Genomic DNA, 14,747 nt, shown 5'->3' with positions numbered 1-14,747 from the left:
CATCTCCCTTCCTTCCAGGCAAACCACACGAAAGCTCCTGCTTTTAACAGTGGAATTGCATCTGAGCTTAGAGGCCTGTGCACAGCAAGGAGCAGTACATGGCAGCAGGTGAGGAGAGAGAAGCAAGGGGAGCAGGAAAAAAGGGAGAGGAAAGCCTACCGACTGCGCAGCGCCTCCTTTGGTGAATAAAGCTATTTAGCATGACTGGGTGGCCCCTGGGCTTTACCTCCAGAGTTCCAGATTCACATCCCTCCCTGCGCCGTGCAGGCGTGCTTATCTTCCCAGCAGTCCAACCAAAATTGTTGGCAGATCAACCAGGATCAAGCTGGCATTTGGATGATTCCCCTAGGGCCACTAAATTCTAGATTCACAAGTTATGACCATGGATGTACAACTGTGTCTGTGTGTAAATCTATGTGCCCAACAGGAAAAAGAAATAGTATGCAAGAGAGAATTCAGAAAGAGAAAACCCTGTTTTTTAGGTAAGATTATAAGCACTTAGCAGAATGAAAACCAAATGTGGATGTAGTTGGTGATTATATCCTCCTCTGACAAGTTTGCTGAAGAAATGAGTAAATCCAAGGACAGTCTTCTCTTAGGATCGGAAACACTAAACTCTAAGAATTCTCTGAAAGAGAGCACTATAAATGAAAGAGCCCTGTGTGTACATCCTTAGAACTTCATGAAGAAAGGACACTCTGCAGCCAGGTGACCACGTGTGTGTACTGAGCATGAGCGCATGTACTGTACCCTGTGTCTGCATCATTGATCCCTGTCCTGTCCTTGCATCACACCCTTTTGTGTGTGCAACAAGAACCAACAAAGCGGCTGAGACTAGAATGTGTTGGGGTACCTACCCACAGCAATCCAGGATGCCCACAGAGAGTTTTCATCCTTGACATCCAGCTCCAGTTGGACACACACTTGTGGTTGCTGTAGGAGATGCCACAGAGGCAAAAAAAAAAAAAGTCTTGCTGAGAAAGTGATTATCCTTTCCGAAAGGAGTCATCCATTCAGCTCCAATCCATGGGAGGAGATCCACTCAACACATAGCTGAACAATCTTCCAGCAACTTTCTGCCTCTGTACTACCACAGCCCTGTATTTTAATGGAGCGAGAAATAAGAAACGTCATTTGTTTCTAAAGAGTCAGATCACTTTTAACAATTAGGAAAAAGAGTTGTTTGAAAGCTGGTTCCCTGTTCGTAAAGTCTCCCACTAAGGCTTCCACTTCTCTTTCTCCAAGCTTTAAGGCCTTTCTGGTCCTCAGCCAGAAAGGTGAACTCTCAGCACATAAATACCAGAATGACATCTGCAGTGTTCTGGCCTGCCGTGAAGGAATGAATAGTTAATTCAGACTGGCCCGTGTGCCATTCAGAATGTATGTACTCTGATGTTGCACGCTCCAGCGTGGCAGCCACTAGCCATATGGCTCCTTAAAGTTAAATTAAAGTTAAACAAAATTTTAAAATTCAGTTCTTCGGTCACACTAGCCACCAAAAGTCACCTGTGCTGGGGCCATCACACTAGACAGTACAGACCTAGAACACTTCTGTCATCACAGAAAGTTCTATTGGGCAGCGTTACTGCTCTGATAACATCATTTAAACTGCCATGAGGTCTTTGAAAGGTCCCAAAATCCATGTGAAGGCAAATGGCAGAAAATCGTAGATGTGGTGCTAGGCAGGGAGTGTGGCTACACGTGGGTCCCCTCCTCCTGTCGTTCGTTCCTGTTACCATGTGCCTATATGTACAGTACAGTCCCAAGTGTTGGGACTCTCAGGATCTGCCAGAACAATTCAGATTCTTCCCCTGCTCTTAAAGGACCAACAATTTGGTTCAGGAGGTAAGAACGGCACATAAGTTAATGATAATACTAGTAGAAATTGATCATTTCGTTAGAGAAGTGTGCTGAGAGCTCATGGAGTTCAGAGAAGCAAAAACTGCTTCCAGCTCAGGAAAAGGAATGGCTGTCACAGCAGGAGGAATGTGGAGGAAAGACTACCCCAAAATTGCAGGAAGGGCCTGAGCAGAGGCACAAAGGCAGACAGCTTCTTCCCTGGCGGAACAGTGGTCCTCCTTTCTCCCAGCCTCCAGCCTGAGGCTCTGCGCAGGACCCCTGCCGGCTGGCTGATTACCTCAGTGCACCCTGCCAAGCAGTGGGGGATGCCTGTCTAGCCCAGTTGCCCTCTGTTTTGATTAAGGGTCAGTCATAGAGAAGAGAATTCACTCTAGCAAGTTAAAGCAGTGTATTAAATGATTTACAAAATTGCCAGGGAAGCTAAAGACACAGACGCTAGGTGGAGCTTTTAGGAGTGACTCTGAGCACCAGATCACTGAGGAAATTGCTGCCTGGTTTGTCATCAGGAAGCCAACATGATCAGGAAGCAGTACATTCAGGAAGTGGCCACCATCAAAAATCCCGACAGTTACAGTGGTTTCACCAGAGAAACAGTGGCCCCAGAAAACATGGGCTCCACCCCCTGCCACCTTCCACATGTCATGCAGTGTCATCTAACAGCAGAACTTGAATCACATTCAAAACCCTAGGTGCAAAAGCACCTGGTAAATAAAAGAGTGTATGGAAAATAGTGGTTGCCGGCTTTCCAGGCTCCAAAGTGTAGGAAGGAATATTGGAAGACGTGGGAATCTATTCCGCCTCCAACTTGCCACACTCTCATACTCCCCAGTGATGGGAGATTGGATGGCCAGTCACACTCCAGGGTGGTTAGAGCAACTTTCAAAGATCAGAAACTGAGAACTTTGGGAAGACTGCTAAAAGCAGAATGCAGGGGACAACACTCATATAATCATATTAACAAGAAAGAAAAATCTGGAAAATATTTTAAGGCAACTGGATGTCCTTTAAAAAATTAAGGGTTCCAGAACTGAAACCTCTTTGCTTGGATGCAGCCACTGAAATTTCTAGCTTTTGGAAGAACTTCAGGAACCAGTGGGGTTATACAGCATCCCACCCAGCCACACACTGATGAGAGAGGCTATTTTTAGGGTGAATTTCCTAGTCTGAAAAATGCTAGCAGGAAGTTGGCACCCAGCTCCTGATTTTGTTTGTCATATCAGTCCCTCCTGAGGAAAGCAAACAGCAGGTAACTGTAGAACACACCTGTCTGTAGCAGCTGTTTGATGTTAGCAGGCTTTGATTGTCAACTGAGCAATTTGCTTAGGATTTGGAAACAAAGGAAGGAGATTGTCAAAAGCCAGAGGAGCAGGTGACATGCAGCCTGCCTACGTGCTCCCAGCAGTCAGGAGGAGAATGCGTGAGAAAAAGATTGGCACCAGAGGTGGTGCACTTCGGGAAAGTGACAGCCTCCTATGGGGAAGTAATGGGATCTCTGCAACAAAGTGCCAACTCCCTATTCCAATAAAGCCTCCATGTCACTAAAGACCATGCTACTAGTAAACAGTTCTAACGAGTGTCAGGGTGGGACCTAGGGGAGGAGAAATGCATGATTAGAAAGAAACATCTGTAAGGACTCCAGAAGGATGCTAGCCAAAATGGTTTATAGTTTATAGTGGCTGACTTATTACTAAAAAAAGTCTGAACCTGCCTGTCTGTCCTTCAAGATCCAACTCAAATCCCATATCTACTCATTCACTCACTCACTCATTAATTCGTTCGTTCAAGGATATCTACTCAACTTACTCTACTTTCTGGGTACAAGGTTTACAATCACCATGCTAATCAGGGTTCTGTAGGGAGATGAGTGAAAGAGATAACCTTCTCTAAAGCAGCTTCTCCTTACTAGGGAGATAAGACATGAGTAAATAACTCCAGTACAGGGCAGCAGGTGAAATAAAGTGCTGTGAACATTTGAGGATGAGAGAGTTAACTTCACTTTGGTGAAGGGAAATGAGGAGAAGGATCTGGGAGACCTTCCTGGAAGAAGCAACCTCTGTGAAAGCCTTCATGAGCACACCCCCCTTGGGTGTTCAGTCCCTCTGAACAACTTGGTCAGCATCTACCTTGTAAAGTTAGTGGTCTGTCAATTTATCTCGTCTTCTAGTTTATAGCTGACCTAAATAATGAACTTTGGAAGTATTTTTTAATGAATTGACAAAATATGCATAAATAAGAGTGTTTAGCCATACAGTTGGTAATTAACAAATAGTTAATTCTGGAGTGGAAATGGGCCCAGAGGGAAAGGTAGACATTGTGGTTGAATATAAACTGGAAACAGGACAATCCCTGGACCAGTTTCAATGTTAAGGATTGGTATTGGCAGTTTGCTTGAATTCTTTATTTGTTCTAGAGCTAGTCCCTTCTATATTCTGGAAAAGTGTCCACTACCATGTTGGGGAGAATTACTCTGAAAATTGCTATTTATTTCTAACTATGATACACAGAGGAGACATGCATGATTCTAACTAAATTGAAAACCAGATGTAACGTGGGAAGTGTTGAAGACCTTTCTAACAACTGTTGGGAATGAGGAGTATCTATAATGAAAATGTGGACATAGTTCTTATGACTTTTACACCTCTCAAACTCCAATTTAAATTTAAATCTAAAATGCCTTGTTCTAAGGGTAATTGTTCAGCATGAAATTATGAACTCAATTAGCATCTCATCACCCTCACAAGGGAAAGCCTGAGAACTCCTCAGTTCTCACGTTAGCTTTCCCATCAACTTCCAGGTCAGTGTTAAAGCAGCAAACTAGGAAAAGAGCAGAAAAGGCAAAGATGTACTCACAAACTGGAATTCTGTGACAGTCTGGGGAGCTCTGTGAATCTGTCCCACAGGTGGGATGGGGACAAGGAGTTATTCAGACAGTGAAACAATAAGTGGAGGAGGAATGAGTGGACAGTCATCCAGACAGAGGACCGTAATCCGACTAAAGCACCCAGAGACCCACCAAGGACAAGCTCCATGTATGGCAGCAGCAGCGTGCAGAATTGGAGCCCACAGGCTACGCCCCACTTCCCCAGGCAGCCTTCCATCCCCCAAGGCCCAGTCAAGAATGCCCAACTAAGATGTGAGCTGTTTCCTTCAAGCAGACCCCATCACTAAGTGGATTGTTCCTTCCCCCACAACCCCAACCACAATACAGAGGAGACAGGAGGAGAGCACTGGGAATGGCAAGTTCTGGATGTGCACTCGACTTCTATAGTTATTCCCCTGAAGCTAAAACCCTGTGCTGCCCAATGCAAGAGGGTGTATCTCAGAGGAAAGTCCCACACCCTGCTGAAGCCAGGACACACCTAACACTGTGTGCTTTAAAATACTCACCTACTTTTGTCAATTCGGTAAGTCTTCTCATATGAGCAGCATTTATCAAATACAGACGCGTTTGTACCACAAGAGACTGTAAGACTCCCTAATCCTTAAAAAGTGAATGTTCTCTCCATGAGCTGATAGGCAAGGCAAATGAACTGACTTAAATAAAGGCACATGGTGCCTTATAGCAGAGAAAAGCAGGGGCTTTGGGAACACATGGCCTGAGCTCAAATGCTGGCTCTGCCATTTACTAGTGTATGACCTTCGACAAATTTCTTTCTAATTTCCATAGGTCTGGTAATACCCCCATCAGAACTGTTATCCTAAGAACTTAAGATTTAGTACTATGGAAGTCAGAAAGACCGCCCTGCCCTGAGACACGCCTCCCAGGAGGTGGTGACCAAACTACTTGCTTGTAAGAAGAGAAGGAAAAGAAAGAAAAAATAGATTGATATCTCTAAATAGTATCTGGCCACATTCAGGTTACTTTCTGCAATAGACATTCAGTACAAGGATCCATATAAACGGAGCACCACAGGAACTTTTTTCTACCAGCAAATAGTCATCAAGCTGGATATTTTCATGGGGCCATTTCCATGAAGCCTCATCCCAACAGCCAGTGTTAAAACTCTTTGTCATCGCTAGGTAATGTACCAGAAATTCCTGACTGTCAACCCATCCCTGACCCTATCCCTGTACCCAAGGACTGGGTAGGGAAGAGGGTATGGAAGGAGGGAGGCACAGAAAGGGGTCTGTTTCTTCCATTACTCAGTAGCTGAAGATACAGTGGTTTGTATTTTGGCATAGTAATATGACTACATCAAAACCTCAGATGCCATCTTCATTCTGAGTCCTACTGCCTCTTAGGCGGATTTGTACAGCAGGCTTTTTGCAAGAACTAGACCTGCCTCCTCATTTTCCACCAGGATTCACACTTCCCCAAAGAAAGGATTGGATTGGGTTGGATTGCCTCCATTCAATCTGGAAAGCCCTAGTGAGCAGAATCCGCACCAAACGTTCAGAGGCACTGGCCCCTCCTGCTCAACCCACAGATGGTTTCCCTTTGCTCAGGCATCAGCCCCTATCCGTTCATCCATGGACCGGTTCTTTCCAATTGTGCAGGGAGGAGCCTCTTTGGGCCATTCTCCTCAGAAAGGACAGGTACTCTGGCCCTCAGCGTGGCCAACACGCCATGGGTGGTGGAAAGAACACTGCAGCAGCTGTCCTAAGATCTAGAGCTCGCCCTCACTCTATGTGATTTTGTTCTAACCCTAGCTTTTCAAGATCTTAATCTCTCAACTGAAAGATGTGCCCCACCTACATCATAAGGTTGCTGTGTAGTTCAAATAAGGTAATTGTTATGAAAGTACTTTGAAAAACTGTAAGAACTGTAATAATGTTATTCCTTGACTAGAGATTAATGAACATAATAAAATTGCTACTGCAGGTATTAGCATAAGAACACAGATTGCCCTTCCCTTTAATGAAATTCATCAGGAATAAATGTACAGGCTTTTTCTTAACATTCTCTTGCCCTCTTTCTTCAGTCAGAGGCCTGGAGACTCAGTGGTCTCCAGTCATGTACCTCTGGATGGGTAGTTTCCAGAAGGCCACTCTGCCTCAAGGGACATTGCTAAGGTACAGATTAGACATCCTCCTGGAACCTTCTAAGGTTCTAATTGCCTAAACAGCTCTAGCAAGAGGGTCAGCAAGCATTTTTAACAAGCAAGTGTGGAAATGATGCTCCAGTATAAATCAAACCAATTTTGATTAGAAAATATGTTCAGTTTTTTGGATAAGTGAACAATTTTCCAGTTACAAGGACAGTGCTTGCCCTTACTAGTCAGAAGTAGCTGGAGCTGGTTTAAAGTCCCTGATGGAGGCTGGAGGGCTGGCTCTACCTGAGGACACTCTGCTAACCAGCCCTGTGGATAGGCAGGTGTGGGGCGAGGCTATCTGGCAAAGGCCTTCCAGAGCTTTTGGCACAGCGGGGCCAGCCCAGAGCCACCTGTGCTGCCAGCAGCTTGGCGTGTGGTTTTCTCTCTCCAGATCCACATGTCACACTGCTGATATAAAATTCATTGCAGTGCTTCTTTTCATTTCCTTTCTGGCTTCTTTCTTCTCACAGCCTCCTTGGATACTTCTTTAGTCCCCAAGCTCTCTGTGTACAGTCAGCAATGACCACCAGCAGCTCATCCTAATTCCCTCTCTTCTCAGGTTCCCTCCACACTTTCTGTCCCAGCACAGCATTAGAACAATGGTTTGGAGCTAGCTGAGTAAGTGATCTGTGCCTACATTTTCCCTCTTATTAGAGGAACCTACCCTCTAAAGGAAGCCGCTGCACAGACTACCTATTTTCCCCCTCAAAAGACCTTTCCAATGATCTTCTTATATTTTTTAAGTTTCCTATTGCTTGACCTTCAATGTGGACTTTCTCAGAGCAGGACTCTGCCTTGTCTTCATTTGGCTACTAAAGCAGATTTTTCCATCTTTTTAAAAGAGATGTTTGTAAAGTAGGGAGGTCATCGGAGGGCTAGGGCCATGCAGACTGTCAGCCTGGAGGGTGCTGCCTCCTGCCTCAGAACACAGACAGGCTGCTGACAACACCTGAACTGTGGGGAGAGGTGACCTTTGGTTGGAAAGAAAGGGCTGGACCCAGAAAGCAGGCCTTTCAGCCCCCACGACAACACAGCCACTCGCGCTGGGAAGAGCAAGAGTGCAGAAAACAAAGGCTCATTTGGCATCTCTGATATCATCTTTGGAAGTGAATAAGACAAATAACTTAAAAGGGGCAGAGGAGATCGATGACGCTGCTAACTTGAGACTGTCCATATGAGAGACTCTGATTTATCCGCCTTCATAAGAGCGGATAAGCTCTCGAAATGAGTGTTCTATGATCAGGCGGCTATACCTCCTGCAAATCTGCATGGCTTTCCTGGTTGGGGGTGTATGTGGGGAGTAGGGAGGTGACTGTCACAGGGATTGAAAATACACACTTTGATTCCATTATTCACTGATCCACGGGTTTGCCTTCCTATGCTGGGGCTGTTAATTGTGGCATTCCAAGGTACAACCCAAAGCTGGAGGGAATTAAATTTCAGAACAGGTTTGGGGTGGGGAAAAAAGAAAACTATTGCTGAGAGTGGCGCCCTGTCATTTTTTTTTCACTCGTATTATTATGAAAGCTGCGTTGTATTAGCAGAATGGAGTCAGAGAAACCATGCAGCCATTCGGAAAGGAGGAGGGAGTTCTCCCCAGGGCAGGGGGACATGCGGGACCCAGCAGGGGGAGGAAAGCTATTATTAAAAATAAGAATAAGAAAATAGAGCTGTAAAGTGGGTGAGTAACCAGACTGAATATTGGTGCTGAACAGTATCTGAGCACTGGCTGGGGCTGCCTGAGTAAGATTAAAATCTGCAGGGAAATTTTGTTCCTTAGCACTGGCAGAAATTAGGAATAAATTCAATTGCATTCTGCACAATAGCTGGAAGCGATTGAGGTTAAGTGGCCTCGCTCTCTGATGTGTTAGTATTACTGAGCACTCTCTGCCCATGTGACTCCGTGCAATCTGCTCTTGGAACACGTCGCCATGGCAACTGATGATTTCTATTACAGTACATTCAAGTTCACATTCTAGGCCTGTCATATGCTTGGAAATTTCCAGTTAAAATATTTATTTATGAAAAAAAAGCAAAAAAAAAAAAAAAGCTACCCCCATTCTCTTTCAGGGATAGAAAACAAGAAGATGCCGCGATGCAGCGTGATTTATCTGCAGACAGGAAGAGATTGTTGCATTTTCACTTAGTTGTTGCCACCAAACAAAAAATTCCCCTTGGGTTGGCCGACTTTGTTGGGGAGGGGGAAATTTGCAATCTTACCTACCGTGGTTTGTGTGCAGGTGTGATACTGTTCTAAGTGCAGAGTGACAGAGTGGCCTGAAAAACCTGCAGATCAGAGTTTCCACTTGGCTCTCTGAGACACATGGTTCCAATTTCAGCTTCCCGCTCAGGCTCTGCATCTCTTTATCTTAGTCAACCCTCACCTGGGAGAGAGCTGCACTCACCCCTCAGCTGTGAGGAAGGGAAGGCGGGATCCCTCATTGGGTGGGTCAATATGCTGGGGTCCCCAGGGAGTCTCAAGCTGGCCCAAGAGAGGAGGCGTGCAGCCTGAGACATAAGAGAGCACACTGCTCTCTCACAGAAGCTGTAACCACATCCCATGACAGAGGTCCATGTGGCTCTGTATGTACACCTCCCGGGCAGTGCCCACGGGACCCCAGAGACCACCAGGTCTCTCAGGAAGACTTCTCTTAGGCCTGATTATGCCCAGTGATTTCTCCCTCAAGAAAGACAACCAAGGGTTAACTAAACCTTTCCTGAGAAAGAAAGCATTGTTTGTCAGCCCTGCACTGCAGAGGGAGGAGTCACTAACAAGGCCTCCTCTATTTTTTCCCCTTAGTCAAGCACATTAAATATGTTAATAAAAGATTCCCCAATGTTTTCTCTATCAGAAGCTTCCAGGTGCCTGGGATGACCCTAGGTACCTAATTACCTGGTGAGGACATCCCACGGCTCACAGATGGTTCTTTCTCTAGCCATTAAAATCTCCAGCATCTTTTTTTGCATTGTGGCTTCTGCTGTGTCTGTTTGGAATCACATCCTGGTTCACAGCTAGAACCCACTCTGTTTAATGGGGCAGTGTTTTCTTAATTTGATTGTAAGAGTCACTGGTCTGCTTATTTAAAATCCATATTCCCAAAGGTACCTTAGATTGACTGAGTCAGAGTCCCCAGGGGAAAGGCCTGGGAATCTGTATCTTACAATCAAGCAAATTTGAGTAGCACTGTGCTTGGATTGTGAACGTATTGACAATATTAGGGCTATCTTTCAAAAATTATCCAGTGACATACTCCTGATGTCTCTATATCAGACAGTGGGCCAGAAGTCTTCTGGGAAATTCCTCACCATTACTGGTGTAAAATGTGACAAAAAAAAGATTGGGCAATATTAAAGAAATGTAAAGAATGGATTGATGGTTGTGGTTCTGGAGATTCCCCAATGGAAGCACCAATGAATTCAGTTCTGTTTTGATATGAAAGTATTTTCTATACAACCGAATACTCATCCCATGTATAAGAAAATAACTTCTTAAAACTCAGATTAACTAACGTGCCATCCAGCAGCTCTAAGAAAGGAGTTTTGTGCATGTGCAAAAGATAGGACTGTCTGGGAATGGGGGATGAATTCTAGGGTTAAATTTTTAATCCTACTCAGCAGCTTTGTCTATGAGGACTTACAAGACAGTTGTTATGTTTACAGATTGCTGACTGCATGAGTAAGAAGGTAGAGGAGGCAGCATAAAAGATGTCATCGCTGAAGCCAGAAACCTGACCAGGGAGATGCGTGTTCTGTATTCAGCCGAGAAGACACCAAGCATGGAAGTAGCCTCTGCACCCTAGACTCTGTGTCTCCCTACATCCCTAACACAAGTAAGTGATGCCAGGGTGTGCGACTCTGATAGACTTTGGTGTCGATGCCACTCAAATCGATAGTTCTTCCATATTGTTATGTTGATCCAAAAAGGTAGATAGTCATGTAAGTGGACTGGCAGGCACTTGGAAAAATTACAGCAGGCATGGTTAGTTTTTAAATCAATTCAAGAGCTCCAGAGAAGAACTCTATACACACACACACACACACACACACACACACACACACACACACACTTCTGTAAGCTGAGAGATTTAACATGCTCTTCTAGAGCCTGGACTCATGCATCCAGAAATCACCTTTTCAGAGTCTGGAGTGGATTACAGATTTGTAGGCCCTAACCAACCAAGGAAACGGCAGGACCCCCAGCCCAGAATGGCTCTGGCCAAGCCTAGCTCAGTCTGTTTCCTTTATGTGGGGCAGCAGCGTCACCTAGTGATCCTGTAGTTTAAGTACAAGCTCTTTTCCTGGGAACTAGCCAATTTGATCAAACTGTAATGAGTGAGAGGAGTTGTATGTGTTATCCCAGCCTGGAGGTGACCCCCAATTCTGTTTCTAGTCAGCCTGGGATACAATCTATGACTCTGTAGCAGTTGTGTTTTCCATCAAGTTACATAAAAGAGTGTGGCTGAGCTCATGCCTGGCAGGATGGGTGGGGGAGGCAGAGGGACGGGCAAGGTTAAAGAGGGGTTAGGTCCTTGTGTCAGTTCGGGTTCTCCAAGAAGCAGATGCTAAGATGGAGTTGGAAGTGCAAGAGACTTGGTGAGGTTAACCCGTGTCAAACAAAAGGGAGAGGGATGACCAGTAGGCAGGGAGAGCCTCAGAGCTTCATGGTGCCATACTGGTCTGTGAAAAGATGGTGAAGGAGAGAAGATGGGGTAGGGAGAGCCTGAGATTGTGGTGCAGCACAGAGAAGGGGTGGTCAGCCCAACAGGGAAATCTGGTACAAAGACCCAGAAAAGGTGCTCCCTGCTACCACCACTGTGCCTGGTCGTTGACCAGGAGCTACCTTGGGACATTCACAGCTAAAAGGCTGCCAGCCAACTGCATTCCTTGGGGGAGAGCTCTCTCTAAGGGAGACCTGAGCAGCAGGACCCAATGACTACCACAGCCTGGAAAGGAAACTATGCCACGATCACATACTTGGCAGCAGACCCACATGTCCACACACAGACACTATCAAACACAGAAAATGAAGGAACGCTGTGAACTGATTGTATCTAAACTGATAAGTATAAAATCTAGCACTAGTTTTCATTCCATTAATTAATGTAAACTAGAAAGTGGAACTCCTGGGCAGCATTTATTAAGCTCACCTTTCTAAACAGCAAGCTGCCCGCTATCCATGGTATGACATTGAAACCAAGTTCAATGTCAGTAACGCAGAATACTAAGAGCACTTCAGCTTCTTTGTCAAGGATGGGTCTGAAAGGATTTGGGTCTGAAAATGTCTATCTCCTGCCCCAGGCATGAACAATGACCTCATATCCTTGCTGACTCTCTTCTTCCTGTAAATGGTCTTTGTTACTGTTGACCATGAGACGCCACTGCCCTGGTGATATGACCTGATCTCTTTACTTAAAAACATTAAGGAACTTGCTCAAGTTCAAGGATTTTCAGAAATCCAATTTGGGTGAATTAAGAAACCCAGATAGCACTGCAGGCAAGGGCACAAAATTTTCAAATCACAGTTAAGCCACAAAAGCCCAGGATGCCTTGAATAAAAAATACAAGGAGTGCTTGACAAAGAACCTTGAAAAGATCTAAAGGTAGAAGAAAGCCCACTGTGGAAATAGAGATAGAATGAGGACAAGCCCTCCAAAAAAAAAATGAATACACAACTCTTTCTAAGGCTTGTCAGGGAAAGATAAGAGCAGTGGAGAAGGCAGAATGAGTTAACACCACCATGGAGGTTAGAGGCGAGGAAAACCGGCTGGGGAGGAGGAAGCCTGAGCAATAAAGTGGCTGGACTAATAAATGAGGAGGGGAGTGAAATTAATGATGACTCTGAGTGGCAGAGATACCGAGGTGCTCTTTTAAATTGGTCTTTAACAAGAAAAATAAAGGAAGGGAGCGTAGATAATTAGGAATTAATGAAGACCTTTAAATATAGATGTTGAAATAAACCAGGTAAGGGAATACTTGAAAACATGGTACAATATGTAAATCAGCAGATCTGGATAATGCACATTCCCCAACCTTAAGGGAATTAGTTAATGAACTTGCTGAACTACTGGCCATTATTTTCAAAGGCTCCAAGAGACCAAGGATTATAAAATGAAAATATTTCACCAGTATTTTACCAAATAAAAAAAAAAGTAGCCTTGATAATTACTATACCTGCCACTGTATACTCTCCCCACCTCATGGGGATGTTGTAATGACAAATGGAATTAGAAACATTACAGCACCTGGAGGAAAACATGGTTGGGAGGGAAGTAGCCGGCGGATGATCGAGGCTGATAGACTGGATCTGGGGCATGTGATCCGGGCTAATACAGATATTTGACTTTTTGTTCTACTGAATGCATTTAGGGGTTATAGAATTGTATTTTTGTTCTTTAGGCTGATATAAAATCAGCTTACATTCCCAGAGAGCAAAGGAGAGAAAGTCTTCATCGTAGGTGTCAATCTATGATGTTAAATTTTCTAAGAATAATCCACAGATGGATAATGGAGTGTAGGCAGTATCAAAAATCTCCAAGCTTTGTTTGTAATAAATAGGCTGCAACAAGTTGTTCTTTATTTTAATCAAGATAAGTAATGCATTAAAAAAAAAGATTAGTAATGCATTATTCTTATAGAAAAAGCAAAAAAAAAAATACAGATAAGCAGTAATAATCATCATCATCCTCATTCTCATCATCACCTAAAATCCTTCCACTCCCTATAACATGCACATCCTTCCTTCAATTAAAATTGCTGCATAGTTATTTAACCAATAACTTTTGGGCATTTAGATGATTTCTCCTTCTTTCTTTTTGCTGCTAGTAACTCTGCAGCTCACATCTTTAAACAAACATCTTCAGATACTTATTCTTTTCTTCCCTTAGAATACAATCCTGTAAGAAGGATTGCCAAATCAGTTGAATCTTTTTTAGGATATCTGTCCCATATTGCTAAATTACTTTCAAGAAAGAAGGCAATTAACACTCCACAAACAATAAATGAAAATGCCAGTTTCCTCATGTTTACACCAAATGGATTTAATAATTTTTTTAATCTTTCAGTTCAATAACATGTTAAACATCCTGTAACCGTTGAATTTGGATCATTAGATAAAACTAAACACCTGAGGAAATTTATGTATTTTTCTATACTGGCCTTAGACTATTTGGGGGGAAACTTCTCTTTTTTCTCTCTCTCTCTCTCTCCTTCTGTCTCTCCACTTCCCTTCTTTTCTTTCCTCTTTCCTTCCTTGCCTGTCTGCCTGCCTTTCTTTTTGAATTGTAGCTGCATTGACATATTTTTCATTAAGTTGGGTAAGGAATTCAAATGACACTATTGAGAATAACAGTCTGGTACGACCTTATGAAGTTAGATGTTGTTCACAAGCCTCTGAACCAGGCAAACATGTTGGAGAAACACTTGCATACAAGCATGAGAATGCCCAAGAACACACACAGCAGCCCTGCCCGGCATAGCTAAGGAACTACCAGCAACCAACTGTACATTTGCAGGAAAACGGATGAGTAAACCGTGCCACATTCCCACAATGGACGGTCATGCAGCAGTGAAATGGATGCACCACAGCTAAATGCAACCACATGGATGAATCTTTGAAACAACATTGAATGAAAATAGCAAGTTGCAGAAGATTAAGTACAGTATGATACAAATTTTATAAAGCTCAAAGGCAAGCAAACTTAAATAGCTTACCGCTTAAGGGTACATACATAGGTGATAAAAGCATTTTTTTATCAGATAAATAATGAACACAAAATTCAGGATGGTGGTCACCTCTCAGAGGGAGACAGGGTCAGAGGAATGAAACAGAAGGAACTCTTAGATGCCACATCGGAA

The 14,747-nt window shown here is 44.0% G+C and overlaps 1 protein-coding gene across 1 annotated transcript in view; it reads left to right on the top strand.

Annotated features, from left to right (window-relative positions):
- Nucleotides 1-14,747, top strand: part of PMFBP1 (polyamine modulated factor 1 binding protein 1) — a 172,282-nt gene that overhangs the window by 98,359 nt on the left and 59,176 nt on the right. The window contains exon 5 of the mRNA XM_031458165.2: nucleotides 10,554-10,723. The gene's annotated coding sequence lies outside the window, so the exon portion shown is untranslated. The remainder of the gene's footprint in view (nucleotides 1-10,553; nucleotides 10,724-14,747) is intronic.

Source organism: Camelus dromedarius, chromosome 9, assembly GCF_036321535.1.
Source record: "Camelus dromedarius isolate mCamDro1 chromosome 9, mCamDro1.pat, whole genome shotgun sequence".
Classification (NCBI taxonomy): domain Eukaryota; kingdom Metazoa; phylum Chordata; class Mammalia; order Artiodactyla; family Camelidae; genus Camelus; species Camelus dromedarius.
This window is presented reverse-complemented; position numbering and strand designations above follow the sequence as displayed.